Here is a 15,155-nt window from a genome sequence, read left to right as displayed (position 1 = left end):
GGTTGAGTGAGCAAATGAGATGGGCCCAGGAGGAGTGTTCAAAACACAAATTTACAGGAGGGGCGGGCAATTCCAAAGCCACCAAGATTAATACCACAACAAGAACAGGGAGGGTGGGGAATCTAACTGCAGAGAGCTCACAATATTCAGTGAAACTAATAAATAAGCAGATAAATGCAGTACTATTTTTAACACAATATTCAATGAAACAATAAAACATAAAAAATAAAATGCAGGAATATCTTATAACACTGCAAGTTTGTACTTATCTCAGCTTATAACAAAGTTGATGTAGGTATACAACAGGTAACCAAACAGCTCAAGTATGCAGCTATTCACAGCAGAAATACTTTCAGAGATAAGTGACTAAGAATTAGGAAGATAAGACTAAGGGTTTTTCTGTGATATCAGAACTTTACTACTGTATAGTTTTAAGTATTTATTTGGGATCTCTGAACTCTTGACTAGTACTGTGTAGTAAGAAGTATTGTCTCATGATATTATTTATTATTAAATATTTTTAAACCCTTTCAACTGTGGCTGTTTTGTGTAGCGATAATTTAAGCTCTAGAGTACATTGCATGTATATAGTGATCCTGTACCAAGTCACTCTAATAAGCCTTGACTGTTTAGCAGCACTTACCATTTGGATAATAATACTGCACAGTAATAATTGGACACCCTTTTCACCCTTTTAAGGCCTTTCAGTAGCTGATAAATATTAGTGGGTGGTGGCAGCTGATACTACATTTCAGACTGGGCAGAAAAGGGGCACAGCTGGAGAACCTGTGCCAGCCTTACCCAGGGGATGTCTGTGTGGTTGTACAAACTCTGTGTGTGTCAGCTACTTGGGCAGGGACATGAAGCACTGGTTGGACAGAGAGGGTGCTGGAGGTTTTAGCTTGCCCACTAGGCTGAGATCTGGACCCTACAGCTGTGACAGTGGAGAGTCTGATTGTGGACCTGGAGAGAAAGGAAGAGACCAGCCCCAGACTGACTGTGATCTGTGTGCGCTCTTAAGGGAAATTGTACTTTACTGTGTGTGCATTTACTATCCTTTCCTCTATATGGATGCCCCTCACTGGTGTTAGTGGTGAGAATTGAGGCTCCTTGATTGCTGGGCCAGTGCGCGGGAGTCACACCATTCATATAAAGACAAACTTGTCTCTGGTGTGCACCATGCAGAAAGACTGCACTGTTTGTACTGTTATTTGAAGATTTACACGCACAATTTCAACCTGATAGCAAATCCTTGCTGTTTCGAAAAAATCAAACGGGTTTCTCCACCCTCAAAACTTCAAAATCTCCAACCGAAAAGGCATGTAATCAGAATAACTGTCATGCCATACTTTCTGTCAAAAGTATCCAATCAAGACATACTGCAAAGCTTAAGAAATGGACATTTGCGGTGAATCACAAACTTTCTGCCACTGAATCTCTTATAGAAAAGTTCTGAAATAAGCCATTTTATACACCTGATATTAAAACACACGTCAAGCACTTCACATCTTATAAAACCACACATATATGTACATATTGATCCCCTTCTGAAGCTTGAAAACCCATACAATCAAAACTAATTTTCGTGAGATGAAAATCCCGAAACCTTGAATACCCAAATGGCGAATTTTTCCCAGCTTAAGTAAACACGTGCCCAACATGTCCTTTTTTACACTGTACTAATATACCAGAGTTGATTTTATATATATATATATATATATATATATATATATATATATATATATATATATATAGTTGGGGGAGTAGGGGGTGCAGCCCCCCACCTAATTAAGTTTTATTTACTACGGTGTGTGTTTTGTTTAAGTTTGGGCAAGTGTTAAAGTACAGTTTTGTACCTACCATAAATGTAGATGTTCGAGCGTTCACACTGCTGCAGTCATCACAATTGGGTTATCTTGCTGTCAGGTGGTCCCGCAGTCGGCCAGAGTTCCAAAGTCTTGGTCCGGCGTCGGTTGCTGTCGCTTCTTCCCCAACGTCAGTGTGCCAGGGGTATACAAGATGCATCCGATGCCATTTTTTTCAGTTTTTCTTGCCCCAGATGTCAGGTGCCCCCAATAGGTAGGCAATACATATTGCTAATGAAAAATAGACATAAAATAAAAGCAATACCTTCAGTTACCAGCAAATACATCTCAAAGGTTGTATAGGATAGAAAGGTATAGATAAGTCCAGCTAGTTCAGAGGGGATGGAGGGAGGGTAACCTGGACTGCAGCAGTGCGAACACTAACATCTACATTTATGGTAGGTACAAAACTGTACTATGTTCATCGTGTTACACTGCTGCAGTTATCACACTTGGGTAGAATCCCAAAGCTAAGGTTAGGTGGCTGGTCTATAAAAAGAGGACTGGCTATGAGGCCCTGCAGAACTGCTGTGGCAAATCCTGCTCTGGATTTAGAGTAAAGAGGCAGGTGGTAGTGCTTAGTAAAGGTGTGCACTGAACTCCAAGTTGCGGCCTCCAAAATTTCCTTGGTAGGTACTCCTCTGAGAAAGGCTGTTGAAGTGGCTGTTGCCCTGGTGGAATGTGGCCTAATGGCATTTGGGACTGATTTTCAATGCTGTGTGTAGCAGTAACGAATACAGTGTCCTATCCATTTGGATATAGTCTGCTTTGAGATAGCCTCGCCCTGTGATCCTGCAGCATATGCTACAAACAGTTGCTCAGTTTTCCTGAAAGCTTTTGCTTTGTCCAAGTAGAAGCGTAGCTGCTTGTGTATGTCCAAAGAATGCAGAAGTTTCTCCCCTTTATTCTGGGGGTTTGGATAAAAAGTTGGCAAATGGATGGTTTGGTTAAGAGCCACACTAGATATCACCTTTGGCATAAAGGTAGGGTTTGTCCTTAAAGAAACCCTGTCCTGATGAAAAATTATAAAAGGTTCCACTGCCATTAATGCCTGTAGCTTGGAGACTCTTCGTGCTGAAGTTATTGCCAGGAGCAGAGCTGTTTTCCATAAGAATTTTAGATCGGCTGTATGGGCTGGCTCAAAAGATGGCAGGGTCAGTATTTCCAATTGAAATTGAGGTCCCAAGTTGGTGCTCTCCGGGGTGGTCTTATGTTTTTGGCCACTCTGAGGTACTGCTTTAGCAAGAGATGAGAGAATAAAAGAGGATCCGTGTTGTAATGCGCTGAAATGGCAGAGGTGTGGATCTTAATTGATGAGAAGGATAGGCCTCTGTCCAGCATCTCAGTTAAGTATTGTAAAATCTGAGGAATGTTTGGAACAACAGGATCAATGCTTTGAGCCTGGTTCCAGGCGCAGAATCTCTTCCATTTTTCTGAGTAAGCTTTCCTGGTGCTCGGCCTCCTGGCCTCCAAAATGACATCCATAACAGCTTTAGAGAGAGGTGTTGCCTGTTTGACTAATGCATCTGCCATGCAGCCAGGTTTAGGGTTTTGAGCTGGCATTGTAGGATCTGATTGTTTTGTTGAGTCAGAAGGTGTGGAATTTGAGGCAAAATCCATGGTGGGCCTTGAGCCAAGTTCCTTAAGATAGGGTACCAGTGCTTGCGTGGCCAGTCCGGAGCAATCAGAATCATCAGTAGCATTGGTGGTATAGTGGTGAGCATAGCTGCCTTCCAAGCAGTTGACCTGGGTTTGATTCCTGGCCAATGCAACAAATCTGTACATTTAGGGTTGGGAGGGTGGCCTAATGGTTAAGGTGTTTGCCTTACAAACACAAGGTGCAGGGTTTGAGCCTCACAAGGGATAATGGGCTAGAAATGGCTCGCAAGGGCAGTTAGCCTAGTACTAATTATGAACCTATGAATCTATCTGTGGTTTTTCTTGTCCGGCTTTTAGGAGTACCTTTGACAGGAGAGGCAGTGGCGGGAAGGCATAAACTTTTAGGTTTTTCGAGCTGAACAAAAGAGCATCCACTTTCCATGCTTGTTTGTGTTAAGTCCTTGTGCAGAATTTTTGTAGTTGGTAATTTGTAGTTGGGAGGCAAAAAGATCTATGTCTGGGCATCCCCATTTTTGCATTACCATGCTGAAGATTTGTGGATTCAATTTCCATTTGTGAGGGTCCATGATATTTCTGCTTAGATCGTCTGCCAGAGTATTTTTCTTTCCTGGCAGGAATTGTGCTTACAGGTGAACTTGATACGTTAGAGCTGTGTTCCACAAGGTCATGGCTTGCCTGCATAGGGGATAAGAATGAATGGCCCCTTGCTTGTTTATGTACCACATAACTGTGGTGTTGTCTCTGTCTTTAGTAATAATTGTCCTGGATGCATAAGGTCCTTGAAAGCTGTTAGGGCTTTTTGAACAGTCAACATCTCTTTTTGATTGATGTGAAGATGTATCTGGTCTGTGGTCCACTTGCCCTGAATGCATTTTCCTGCCACGTGTGCTCCCCAGGCGTAATCCAAAGCAACTGTTGTTAAGAGTTTTCCTGGCTGTGGGTTGGGTAAAAGGCTGACCCTTGTTTAGGTGACATGCCTGTGCCCACCATCGAAACTCCAGTTGTAAGCAGGGAATCATTGGTATTACTGCTTCTAAACTGTGAGTGTGTTGAGTCCAAACACTTTTTATGTACCATTGTAATTTCCTCATATGCAGTCTGGCATATGGTATTAGTAGTATGCACGATGCCATGAATCCCAGAGCCTGCAGAATTTTTCTTGCAGGGAGATGGGACTTTTTTGCCAGTAATTGAAAATAATGAGTTAGTTGAACTTGTTTGTCTGGTGTGAGGTAAGCCATCTGGGCCGTTGTATTTAAGCTGGCACCCAGGAATATAATCCGTTGCGAGGGCACTAGTTTTGACATCTTTTCGTTTACTGTGTAGCCTAGAGAAATTGGCAACCTTTTTACAAACGCCAGATGCTGTAGAAAAATGTCCTTTGTCTCTGCTTGAATGAGGCAGTCTTCCAGGTATAGATATATTTGAATTCCTTTTTGTCTGCAAAATGCAATTACTGGTGCCAGGCACTTTGTGAAGACCCTGGGCGCAGTAGATAAGCCAAAGGGTAGTGCATTGTACCAGCTTTTAATCTGGGGTATCTTCTGCAATTTTGTCTGATAGGGACATGCAGGTAGGCCTCTGAGGTCCAGAGTAACAAGCCAAGCCTTCTTACCCAGCATGGTTAGAAGCTGCTGTAATGTCAACATTTTGAATTTTGGAATATCCAGGTAAGTATTCAGAATTGAAAGGTCTAGTATGGGCCTGCAGGCCTTGTCCTTTCTGGGGACCAGAAAGATTCTTGAGTAAAATCCTTGCCCTTGTTGTGGTACTTTCTGAATAGCTCTCATGTCCATGAGGGCTGAAATTTGTTTTTGTGCCTCTGCCCATTAATTTTGTAGCAGGTCTGGCATTCCTTTTAGCCTTGGTAAAGTATGAACGTGGAACCTGTAACCTTGAGACACAATATTCAGAACCCATTTGTCTTGGGTGATTGTTTGCCAGTTTTGAGAAAAAAGTGCTAGTTTTCCCCCTAAGGGGACTTTCAAAAGGGACGTGCTTGGCGTACGAAGGGGAAAGTCATTGTGACTGTTTCCTGTAAGGTTGAGGCTTGTCCTCACCTCCTTTTGGGGTTGAGGTGCCCCACTGTCATCGTCTGTTTGAGACTTGGGGTTGAGATCTGCCTCTTGGGTGTCTGTATCTGCCTCTCTGTGGCCTGTCTGACACTGGAAAGGACCAATTTCTGCTAAACCGAGGTGGCTGTACCTGTAAGAAATCCTTGACTGTTTGCATAGATTTAGCTTTATCCTCCATTTTCTTTAACACCTCTTCTGCCTTAACACCAAACAAGGTATCATGCTGTAAAGGAGCATCTAATAATTTTGCCTTAACATGATCAGGTAAACTCTGTTCTTTTAACCAAGCATGTCTTCGAATCACAGAACCTGTAACTGCGGCTCTACAAGAGGCCTCTAAAGAATCAAAACCACATTGCAGAGTATGTTTTCCCACCTGTTCAACTGCATGCAATAAATCCTGCATTTCTTTACAATCATAAGCTTCTGAGCTTGCAAGCATTTTCTGTTTTAACTGAGCCATTAAACATTGTTGGTACTTAAGCATGTGAAACTAGCAAATTAAAGCTCTTACTGCTAAAGTTGCAGAAGTGTATACTTTCTTCCCCCATCTATCCAAAGCTCTGGAATCTCTGTCAGAGGGTACTGGATTTTTTTGCAATGGAAGCCTTAACCCCTTTTGGACCCTGGGAAATAGTTTCTGGATCCGCAGAAGGGTTTTTGTAAAGAAACTTGTGAGAGTCAGGGACTCTATAATACCTGTCTGGCTTGGCTGGAACAGGGGGCAAAGAATCAGGAGATAAGATAGATTCAGAGAACACATCATCCACAATGTCTAGCACAGGCAGAATAGCCAGCGGCCTGTGCTGGGGCAATAAAAGGAAATCCCTGAGCCTTTTCTTGGATTCTGAGTAATCCTGACTTTCCCAATTGAAATGCTCCCTCATGGTATGCAAAGTTTCCCCAAAAGAATAATCCGCAGGAGGAGAGGCTGAAGGGATAGATTCTTCAGCATCAGAGTCTCATGGGGGGGTAGAGAGTATCATCCCCCTCCTGAGAAAAGGCCTACGCAGGACTGTCCAGGAGAATGCTGTACTTGTTTCTTTGTCTTTAATGGTACCTTTGTCTTGGCTGATGTTTTAATAGTAAGTTGTGAAGGTCTGAAAACACCCTCAGAAGCCGATGCCTGCTCAGCGGCTCCGGACCCATCTGAGGGATTAGTTTCCGTAGGCCCAATACCTTGGGTTTCCAAAGGCCTGGTTGTCTCCACGTGGGATTCGGAAGCGGCCTGTGGCTCTGAGGTAGCGGGTGTCAGGGGCTGCGAAAGCGCCTCACTGAGAACCGGCGGACTGGCCTAGAAGAGGTTTTGTCAGTTTTGGACCTCGGATACCTGTCTTTATCCTTGTCTTTGCATTTTTCGGTATTGAGGTCGTCGGTTGATCCGATGGCATTGTATAATTGAACCTTCGGCTAAAGTAGTGCAAAGCAAAATCAAAACGTCTTTTTATAGTGCGTTTGTTAAATCTAGCACAAAACCGACAACTAATGATGTCGTGATCAGGGCCTAGGCAAGAAATACAGTAAGAGTGGAAGTCCTTGTGAAGTATTTGCTTCCCACAAAAAATACAATTAACTTTTTCTGACATCGGTCTGAGGCAAGAAAAAAGTTTCCCCAACGGGGTACTTAGCTTTATTGAAGACTTTGGATCTGAAATTCGACTTCGAAAATCTCAGGAGTCGGCCGACCGGCAGTTGCGAACTGCTTCTGCTACGGGCACCGCGCAGCAAGAAAGACTGAAGAAAATTATCCCTGGCGCACTGATGTCAGGGAAGAAGCGACAGCAACAGACGCCGGACCAAGACTTTGGAACTCTGGCCGACTGCGGGACCGCCTGATGGCAGGATAACCCAAGAGTGATGACTGCAGCAGTGTAACACAATGAACATCTTACCCTGAGAAAAATTTGCTGCTCGGGTGTTCAAGGTGTTGTGATTTTCATCTCATGAAAATAAGTTTGAATTATATGGGATTTTGAGGTTTAGAATTAGATCTGTACATATATATCTAAAACCAAACACTGCAATAAGAACCATGGGAATAAGACAGTAAATTCACACTTTCATCTTTTTCATAAACAAACTTCTTCAGAAATGAGTGTTCTAATTCAAAACCAGTTTTAAAAATGTGCTTAAAAGTTCACATGATTTAAAGCATCAAATAAAAAATACTAATGACTACTTCTAACCCAACTGCCTCTCTCTTCAAAGCACATCTTACATTAACCTATTCAATTAAACCGGAATTCTGATTAGCTCAGAGTTTCAACTGACGAGAGAAAATTTTCATTTCCAAAACAGTACCCAAATAGACACCTTTGTTCTCATTTTCCAAATTGTCCAACATAAAAAAGGGAAATATTTCAAATCCTTAACATGCTGCTAAATGTTTAAACAAAGCATGTGTGAGTTGTTTGGACTTCATGCCATATACATGAGTGTTTATGTACTCGTGCACATATATAGACAGATCAGACAGCTAGACAGATACAGATATACATGGGAGTGCTTATAATAAGAGAAACTCTCAAATGTCAGTGTGTTTTGTCGATACACTTTGGTCAACAAAACAGATGGTTGACAGGTTTGCAACATCGATAATCTCTAGTGTTGGAGAATATGCTGCTTCACCAGGGACTGTGCAATCTTAGAGAAAGTATATATAATTAGAGACAGGTGTGAGAGTGCAAGTTGTGCCTCAGAGAATGCAAGTTAAGGTGTTGATTTTTTTCTTTTTATGCATAGAGATTGATATCGACAGATAGCTATACAGATACAGATATATAGATTGATGTTCTCTGAGTCAATTTTTGAGTGTAGTTAAAGATGTAAAAACAGTTGCATGTCACATACCACCAGTAGAATAATCAAAATGTCTGTAAGCTCCAAGTGTTTTGCCAGAGTTATAACCCATACATCTCCAGTGTACCTCATTACGAAGAATGTTCAACACTAAGTCTTGAAGTCCATGTTCCTTACAGTTGCACGCTAAAAGGGTCTGTCAGACATTCAATGTCAAGATTTTGTAAACCAATATCCATATTAAATAACACTAAATCATTAAATCATCAAAAAGTACGAAGTAACACATTTTAACCATCCTATGAGATTCCTAGTCAAGGTTGTTAGCAAGACCTTAGCAAGAGTTCCACATTGGCTTAATGTCTGGTGTCATTCAAAGGGGATCCAGTGTCTGTCTGCCTGGGATGCCCATAGTGCCTTTTTAGGCAAGGCTCAAATTCTAAACCTACCACCCTAGAAAACAAAATGGGAAGAAACTGAGGGTAATGCTGCTCAATGCCGAAGTCTAAATCTCAAAATGCCCTTCTCAGTATGGAGAACATCGATGTCTGTGCTGTAACTGAAACCTGGTTCCTCATATCATGCGTTCCGGCCCCAAACGGACCACACCACAAAAGGAGGGGTGTATCCATATTCATAAAGGATACTCACACATCCAGGTTGGTAAACCATCCAGGTGCAACTAACCATAGGCAAAACTGCTCTACAAATTGTAGCATGCAGGCCACACCCTCTCAAACTCAGGAACCCCACACAGCCTTCCTGAAGACACTGGAGGGTATAATGTATCTCCAAACACCATCATATTGGGTGACTTCAACTACCGAATATAGACTGGGAACATTACTCAAGCTGGAGTTCATAAATTCAAATGCCATGGAACAGCTAGTCACTGTTCCCGAAAATATACTAGATCTCATTGTCACAAACATGGGGACAGTATATCCCTCATTGGTGAGATCTGATCATAAACTAATCTCACTGCAAATCCACATAAAAGACCATAGTGAAGAACTTCTCTAAAGCAAACTTCACACTACTCAAGACTGGTGTGTATCCTTCAAGGGCCCTGAGCCAGAAGCCCTTACAAATGCCTTCTATGAACACCTCCAGGACTGCATGGATCAGGCAATCCCAAATAAAACCAAGACTCTTTCCACAAAGGGCAAACGGCCAGTCTGGTGGACCCCAGCCATTAACAAACTTTACAATAAGAGGAGAAAGCTATTACATGATAGAACAAAATCCATAAAACTGATCATTATTAGTAAAAAAAATCAACTAAGGCCAATTTTGAGTGAAAAATTGCCATGGATTCAAAGGACAATCATAAGGCCTTTTTCAGCTATGTTAGGAACCTGGGTGGAAACTCACAGATATGCTCAGAATTAGTCCAAAATGATACAAAAATCACTGAACCCACAGACATTGCCAACATACTGGAGAGATAACTATCCCAGCCGAGTGTAGCCTCCCGGACATCTCAAATGCGCAGGTGAAAGCTGCTCTCTAAAGCTAAAAACACAGCATCAATGGGACCGGATGGTGTAGGCAGCTGTTTAATCTCAGCCTTACCACAGGATACTGTGGTCCCACTCCACAAAGGCGGTGCCTCTAACAAGTCTAGTCTGCAAAGCTATGGAGAGGATCATAATGGAGCTCATAAACAAAGATATAGGGGACTTGCAGACATTGGACCCGACCCAGTTTGGCTTTGTCAAGGGAAGATCATGCCTTTTGAACTTGGTTGACTTCTTGAAACAGTCACCAAGGCAATTGATGAGGAAAGGCAGTCCATACAGCCTACCTTGACCTTGCAAAGCTTTTCACACAATACCCCACTTGGTATTATAGAAAACTTACCAGCTTAAATGTAAACCCATATGTCACAAGATGGGTTGCAAACTAGGACAGAACCCACAGGGTTAGAGTTGCTGGCGCTGTGTCAGACTCCAAGCCGGGTCACAAGTGGTGTCCCACAGGGCTCGGGTCCTTGGCCCTATTGTTTGGCATCTACTTCTCAGAAGTACAGGCCAACATGGGAGGACTTTGGCTGACAAAGTTTGCAGCGACTGCAAACTGGGCGCCATAGTGGAAAGTGCATCGGACACGGATATCCTTCAGAAGGACTCACGGAAACAGATAGCTGGTGCCAGAGCCATGGCCTGAAGTTATACGCCCAAAAATGTATAGTCATAGAAAAACAAGGTAACCCCAAGCTACCATATAGGTGGCAATCCACTAAGCACAGAAGAGGTTATCAGGGACCTGGGGACCCAGGTTGACAGTGGCCTTTCTTTTGACACTCACATTGCTAAAGTGGTTAGAAAGACCTTCTACATTGCCCACCTGATCATGAAGGATTCACATCCAGATCTAGTGAGGTCATTGTTCCCCTGTACTCTTCACTTATCAGACCAATGATCGAGTACAATGCCCCATTCGGGATGTATCTCACCCGACATCTGCAGCAATTGGAGAGACCCCAAAAGTTCCTCACCAAAAGGATAAAGGGACTCCAAAATCTGTCATATGCTGCCAGATTGAAGAAACTCCAGCTCTATTCAGTCGCATACCGTCTGCTCAGAGGTGACATGTGCCTGACATACAAGGCCATGTCCAACCCAGAATTAATGGACATGCTCCACCTCAAAAACTCCAAATCCACCAAAACCACTAGAGCAAGCGACTTAAACCTTAGCACGGATATAAATAGGACGTGCTGGAGGGATAGATTTATCACTCAGGGACTCCCTATGCTGTGGAATAAAATCCCGGTCCATGTGAGGCAGAGCACCTCGCTGACTCTGTTCAAGAGAAATCTAGACCTGTGGATGGGAGATCGAATCAACTCTGTGTCACTGCTGGACAGAGGCACAACAAACTAATGGGCACAGTATTTTTTCAATTTGGGCTAGGCTTATAAATGCCTTAGGGCAGATAGCCTAGTATAAACCTATGAACCTATGTTGCCCATAAGTTGCACATTTTTGAGATGGAAGGTTGACAGCAATGCTATTATCTGCCTACAAATATAATAAGCACTTACTAGAGCAGAGAACCTCTTTTTTGCTCCTAAGTTGAGAGGAGGTACCAGATTGGGGAACAGCTTCAAATGTTAGAACAGCTATATCTACACACATACCCACATATGTGTGTATGCGTGTGTGTGTGTGTGTGTGTGTGTGTGTGTGTGCGTACATGATCCATCCCAAATTACCATAACATTTCCTCAAAAAGAATGCTAAGTGCCTGAGCTCCTTTACTTATGTAGAGCACCTTCAAAGGCCTTGGCCTGTTCTTTGCCTCATACAGACTCAACAGTGACCTCTGCCTCGCACACAAGACCTCAAATTACTGTTTCCAAAGTAATATCTATCATGACTTCAAAACCAGCAACATGAGGAGCACCTGCAAAAAATAACATAGCCTTCATTGAAACATGAATAAAACCTGCTGCCATACTTGATATCTACCTCTAAGAATGCCTGTTACCTGGAATATTAACAGATGACTCACCCTCTTCAAATATAACTTCGATGAATGGGTAACAGCAAATACACTGCTGGTCTTGCACCAGAATCCCTAGGTTCTGTCAGAAACCAGTTAGCTATCCATTGTACAATATAAGGACATCCATTGTACAATATAAGAAGTCTATCAATAATGCTTGCATTGGGAATTGTGTTAAAGGTCTAGATAAGGTGCATGCACTGCATAACCACTATCCAATGCTTCAGTTACTTTTTCACAGAAATTAATGAGGTTAAAGAGGCAATACTTTGCTTTAATAAAGCCAAATTGTTGAGGGTCCAGGGTTGAGAGATTTTCAGTGTCCAGAATAATAAAGTCTGAGATATGCGGATGGCGCAGTGGTGCAGCGGTAGCATTGTTGTCTCACAGCAAGAGGTTCTTCGGTTCGATTCTTGGCTGGACTGCCTTCCGTGTGGAGTCTGTATGTCCTCCCTGCATTTGTGTGGGTTTTTTCTGGGTACTCCAGTTTCTTCTCACATTACAAAGACATGCATCTGGAGCACTTCTCCCTGGCCTCTTGCTGAAAATTGGCTTTGTTCCAAGTCGTACTTTCCCAGTAAACAAATATTAAATAAGATATTTTGCTCCACAGCTTTACATATGGGGCTATGAGGCTAGTGAGACTAATGGATCTATAGTTACCAGGGAGCGTGGTGGGGCCACCCTTGTATAATGGCATTACAATAGCTATTTTCTAAGTTTCAGGAAATGTAACCATTGGAGAGGCTTAGATTAAAGAGTATAAGTAGGGGTTCAGAAATGGTTTATCAGAGCCAAATATGGCCTAAGAACAGATTCTTTGATATTCTGTACGCTAAGCAGAAGTTCTTTTCTCAAAAGTCAATAAGACAAAGAAAAGAGTAAGAGTGCTTTAAGGCATTCAGTTTAGCTCAAGGTGGATATGTTCTTGACTGTCTTAGTAAGGAAATGCTGCCATTACTGTGGCCTGTCAAGCTGGGTCATGTGCTTAGATTAGTACATAACAAAGTGGGGTATTATACTCTATAAAGGAACATTGAGAAGGCAAGAGTACTGGGGGATGATGCTCCAGAGCATCTTCCTGTGCCCCATTCTCTTCGGTTTCATCCACAGTCATCCATTGCTCTTTCATATCTACTATATACTCTCTCAATTCATTTCTATGTTCCTCCTATATGGTTTTAACTGACGTTCAGTTGACTAAGTATGTAAATACTGTACATATGTAATAAAAAAAACATTTATTTTTTGTAGACTCTGCACGTCAGAGCTTATTGACTACTTTGGACATTGTGTATTATGTAACCTGATTGTATTGCCTACTACTGCATCTAGCATTTCTTAACTGTTTTGACTTTGTATTACCATCTATCACTGTATGTAACCTTGATTGTACTGCCTCTGGAGCTTTTCTCCCCGGACCTCCACTGAAAATGGGTACTTCTTGGCCCAGTGGACTTCTCCGGTAATCAAACTGAAAATAAAATAAATAAATATGGGAACTCACTGGCCTATCACTCCCGAACATTGACTGTGCCAGAGTTGCCACAGTTTCCTGTTCCTTCTCTTGCTGTGCAGCTCCAACGGAACTTTTGCAATGGTTTCCTATGAAAAGCTCCAAAATATCATCATATGGAAACTGGTCATATGTTTCCTGATCCACTGGTTTCTCCTTAATTTGGTGATCAATTGCTGTAACCTGCTGCGATATCCAAGTTAGACTTTCTGCACTAAGTCCTACACTTTGCAGGGAATCACAACCTCCCTTTATATGTCTAATGTCTCCTTTACTAATCTTCTTTTCTGCTTTTCTTCTTTGTATTATTTTTTTATATTGCAAATATTTCCATATCTGGATAACTTTGCCTGTATCTCTTTTCAAATATCTTTGGTGCTTTTCTTTTTATATCAATTATTTTTGCTTTCTCCTTTGCATAAATATTGCACCATATTAAATCTCTCTCTCTCCCATGTCCACATTTCTTCTTCAGATGTCTCCTGTTCATCGTTTCTCCATACTGGAGGAACTCGTTCCACCATGCTGTGTTATAACCTGTGTTAGACTTTCTACACTAAATGCTTCACTTTGCAGGTATTCCATAACTACAGCTTCTATTTTTTTAACTTCTACTTTATTAATCTACTGTCCCACGTTTCCTCTTTGTGATCTTATTTTTTTGTATTGTAAAACTGTCCTTATCTGGATGCCTTTACACCTGTATTTCTCTTTCTCCTTTGCATGAATATTGCACCATATCAGATCTCTCTTTCTTTCCCATGTCTATATTTCTTTTTTATACTTTTCAAAAGTCTCTACATTTTGTTCTTTTTATTTTCACACTTCCTCAGTCACTTCTTTTTCCAAATGGCCTAAGTTTTCTCTGTTATTAGCTATTCATAAATCTGTTGCATTAATTAACACACATCTTGTATTTGAAGCTTCTGACAAAAACATTGGGTGAGCTATGGTCATAATTAAGGAAATTATTATTTTGTACTGGGACACAGGATTACTGTTTAAATGTAGTAAGCCTTTACTAAGTTTGATACAGTCAGATGACTGTTGCATGGATGTGAATACTCAACAATAAAGGCTGTAAAACTGACTTGCATTACTGATTTGACAGTAATCCTCAGTAATTTACCACAAAAAACATTTAAGGACAGAGCTTAAATATGAGGCAAAATCAATGATTATCTGCAAAATCAGAGACAGATACATCACTATGCATTTTCTGAACATCCAAACAACAAAAATTATGCAACTGTAATAACTGGCATTAGTAACAGACTGTAAACCTAAGTGATTTTTAGGTTCATCAGGAAAATGAAAATATGTGAAGGTCTGGCAGTTAATGCAAAAGAATGATTAAGGCTCTAAACTCTTAGTGAGCTGCTGCCTGTAGTCAAAGCAGAGGGTTTGACTTCTTTCTAACTCCATTTTTCCAGACTGTAACTTTGAGTAAGTTGCTTAACCAAATATTGCACCTGGGTTACTCCTTTACCTGGTTTAAAATATAGAAAAAAAAACAGGGCATATATATGTGGCTAAATACTCATGTGCAGTTTTAGAACAATAAAACCAGTGCCAGATCATGGTCAAATTGGACCACAGGCAGAGTAATGGAGCAGACCCATCCTCCACAGCCATACTGACATCCCATTACCTGGCTCTCTTCACAGTCACCATAACACACTGTTGAAATCTGTTAGCATGCATACTATTTCCTGTTGTACTTTTACAATGTTCACAGACATTTAGATTTAATTTAAAACTTTTATT

At 41.6% G+C, this 15,155-nt stretch overlaps 1 protein-coding gene and 1 non-coding gene across 2 annotated transcripts in view; one reads left to right on the top strand and one right to left on the bottom strand.

Moving 5' to 3' along the window:
* PLXNB1 (plexin B1) overlaps window positions 1-15,155 on the bottom strand; it is a 3,809,096-nt gene that overhangs the window by 1,489,723 nt on the left and 2,304,218 nt on the right. The window lies entirely within an intron of this gene.
* Window positions 3,565-3,636, top strand: TRNAG-UCC. Its single transcript has one exon. It is a non-coding gene; the product is annotated as a tRNA-Gly (tRNA).

The sequence above is a fragment of the Protopterus annectens genome, chromosome 7.part0 (genome assembly GCF_019279795.1).
Source record: "Protopterus annectens isolate FY-2018-M chromosome 7.part0, PAN1.0, whole genome shotgun sequence".
Classification (NCBI taxonomy): domain Eukaryota; kingdom Metazoa; phylum Chordata; order Ceratodontiformes; family Protopteridae; genus Protopterus; species Protopterus annectens.
The sequence above is the reverse complement of the archived record's forward strand: the minus strand, read 5'-3'. Positions and strand labels throughout refer to the sequence as shown.